This window comes from Mus musculus, chromosome 3, assembly GCF_000001635.26.
Source record: "Mus musculus strain C57BL/6J chromosome 3, GRCm38.p6 C57BL/6J".
NCBI classification, from domain to species: domain Eukaryota; kingdom Metazoa; phylum Chordata; class Mammalia; order Rodentia; family Muridae; genus Mus; species Mus musculus.
The window spans coordinates 119,636,419-119,639,716 of NC_000069.6; the positions used below are offsets into that span (position 1 = coordinate 119,636,419).

Sequence of the window (3,298 nt, forward strand, 5' to 3'; positions counted from 1 at the left end):
CTCAGGAGGCCATTGTCATGAAGATGATAGACGGCTATGAAAAGAATCAGTCTATCTATTTGAGCATCCCGAAGAGTGGCTCTTCCACCTTTGCTTTGCTGGATAGTCTCCACAATTGCCTCACTCTACTGATGGTCCAGCCTGCCCTCACATGTTAGTGCAGGACATCTCAAACATGTTCCCCTCACTTCCCCTTTTCATTCAAGAATTTTTCACATAATCCTGCTTATGTAGGTTTATAAAGCAGAAACTCAAATCAAACATTTACTGGTAATAAATCATTTTAAGTTTCAGTTTAAAACAAATGTTTGGAATACACAGACAAAAACAAATGTGTATACTCCTGAGTTGTATGGGCTGTTTTATTTTTACATAAAAATCCAGTCTTGGACTTGCACAGTAGGCAAAGGTGCTTGGTGAAAAGACTGGCAACTCAAGTTCAATCCTCAGACCCCACGTGGTGGAAAGAGAAAACCAACTCCTGAAAGCTGTCCTCTGAACTCCATGCACTTGTGTGGTGCACTCAAAATACCACTTTAATAAATAAATAAATGTAATTTTAAAAAATTAACAAAAAGAACACAATCTTGAATGAACATTTGATATTGCAGGATGGAAATTACCTTCAACTCTTTTTGAGTTGGTCAATATTTTGTTTTTATAGTTGCCAAAGTTTAAAATGCCATTTCAATATTAATACATAGTTCAAACATGGCAGAAGTATGTTCAGGAGCATTGAGAAAGTGATAGAAATTCTGCCCTAACCCTAAGCCAAATCTATTTACACATTATTATTATTTGTGTGGGGGGGGGGGGAGATTCAAGTCAGAAAGTTAAGCAGTAAATTTTTTTAACATTTTATTGATTCTTTGTGAATTTCCCAATTCCACTCATCTCCCCTCACACCTGCCCTCCACCCTTGCAACCTCCCCCTCAAGAAAGAAAAAAAAATTCTCATTGTGGAAACTGTAGTACTAACAGTGTGTTCCACAGTATACCCTGTTGTCCACACTTCTTTGCTCGAAATGTTCATTGCAATGACTCTTCAGAGTGGTATGAGGCCTCCACCTTCAGCTACTCTATCAACACTGGACAATCACTGGGACTCCTCTAGATTATCATGTTGTTGCCCTATGTCATGGAGATCCTACAGTTTTGGACCTGTAAGACCAGACCCTTCATGCACTCCAGCAGTTCATTGATGGGGTAGATGCTGGAGTGGACTAATTCAAAGCCCTCGATCTGGGCCTGAGCTGGTCAGCCTACTGGCTTTCTGGCTTGCCCACCTTAAGAGCCTGCTCACCAGTGTTCCCCTTAACCAGGGCCAGCTCTATCCTTCTTCCCAGGCAAGATTCAGGGCCAGTTCTTTTGCTCTCATGACCCCAAGGACAGGTCTCCTGCCTGTAGCAGCTAGTAAGTGGGAAGAGGGGAAGAGGGTATCTCTCCCTCATTCATAACGCCACACAGGAGACAACAAGTAGGGTCAGCTCTCCCATGCTGGCATCCTTAGGGACCCAGTTCAACAGCAACTCTTGAAACATGTTGGGGCTGCTCTCCCAAGTACTGCAGCTGTCTAGGGCTGGGGTCAGCTCTCCACTCTCATGCCTCCAGGCCCAGCTCTCCCAAGATGCCCAGGTAAGGGGTGGATACCATTCTGCATGCCCTCGGACATCACCTGACCAAGGATGGCAACCCAGAACAGGGACATCCACCTGGCTTTTGGTGGTAACAGACTCCTACTGCTGCAGGCCACAGACCCAGACATGGCCTCCAGTGGTAGCACTGATCTGGACTCTACTTTGGTTCCAGGTGGCATCACCAGCTATTCACATCAGGCTGTTCCTCACTACCCTTGATTCTCCAGTTCCACCTCTCTTCATTATATCTACATCCCTCTCTTTCTCTTCCTCTTCCTCTTCCTCTTCCTCTTCCTCTTCCTCTTCCTCTTTCTCTTTCTCTTCTCTATCAGTTTCTTGATTCTCTTAGTGGCATCAGTGGTCTCTGAGTGTCTGGGGTCATTTCAGGATTGGTCTCAAGAATGCTATGCCCTGCCTATACATTATGGGGCCAGGAGGCTCACCTAGAGCATGGAGTCTGCACCCCTCCCAGACCTGGTCATCTCAGGCTAGATCCCTCTCCCAGCTCCATGGCACCAGTCTAGTGGCTTGATCCTCACCCAGTCTACCAGAGTAGCCCCTGTCTCAGTCTCGCTCCTGCCCAGGGTCAGCAGTCTCAGGTAGGGTTCTTCTGGTCTCCTATCCTGAAAGCTATCAGGGCCTCTCTGGCACTGTATTGGATGTGTGCTCAGTCTCCCTTTTTTCCACGAGTGTTAAACTCTACTAATTATTCAGGTGTTCATGGGTCAAAGTGTAGACATAGCCTCTCTTCACCTACTCTGCCACCTACTGATGGACATGCGACACAGCAGCCACACCTGCAATGCCTCTAGGGGCAGGAGGCAGTAAGTTTTAAAATCAAGTATCCTCGCACAATCCAATCCAATGCTATATTTTAAAATTCATTTTGAATTAATTTTAGGTTGTTCTGTGTCCAGAAACCTTTAATTACTGTAACTCCTTGGCAACTCCACTGTGAGTCTCAACCAACAGTTGAGAAGCTGGGCAGCAGAGCATCAGGAATTGAGACTGTGGAATGAAACGGCAAGGTGAGAATGCAGGGGAATGAGAGGGCAAGATGGAAGGTTGCAGCTGGTGTTTGAAAAGAGAAGGAACCTGTGGATGGATATTCAAAGAATGTGGACCAGCAAGTATGAGCAGAAACAGAATGGGTCCCTGTGCACTAACACACTGTCCTTGACTAGCATGAGATAGAAAAGTAATCCTTGGGAGAACCCTTGGCCATTCCACCTCTCTGTCACTACAATTCCGGGCCACCTGGAAATCCCTGAGCTGGGAGCTTGTTCTACAATTCAGTAGACTTGGGGCACTGTAGCAGGTTACTAGATTGTGAGGACATGAGTCCCATTAATAAATCAATGTATTATGGATTCATAATTTAATGAGCTATTGGAAGTAGTAGATACATTAGTTGGTGAGGCCTAGATAGAGGAAAATAAGTCACTATGGAGTGCATTGCTTTGGCAGGCATATTTTGTTCAAGTTTCTCTGTTCCCCACCAACCCCCACCCCCACTTGTCTCTTTCCCCTTCACTCTCTCTCCTCCTTCTCTCCCTCCTCTTCTCCTTTTCTCCTCCCTAGCTGTCATGAGGTAAGCAACTTTTCTATGCCCCACCCCCCACCAAGCCACTCCAACACAATGTTCTGTTTCAACACAGGCC

The 3,298-nt window shown here is 45.7% G+C and overlaps 1 non-coding gene across 1 annotated transcript; it reads right to left on the bottom strand.

The window, feature by feature from the left end:
* Positions 1 to 2,325: 2,325 nt before the first annotated feature.
* Positions 2,326 to 2,456, bottom strand: Gm23432. The gene has a single exon (XR_003954817.1). It is a non-coding gene; the product is annotated as a small nucleolar RNA SNORA17 (small nucleolar RNA).
* Positions 2,457 to 3,298: the final 842 nt, after the last annotated feature.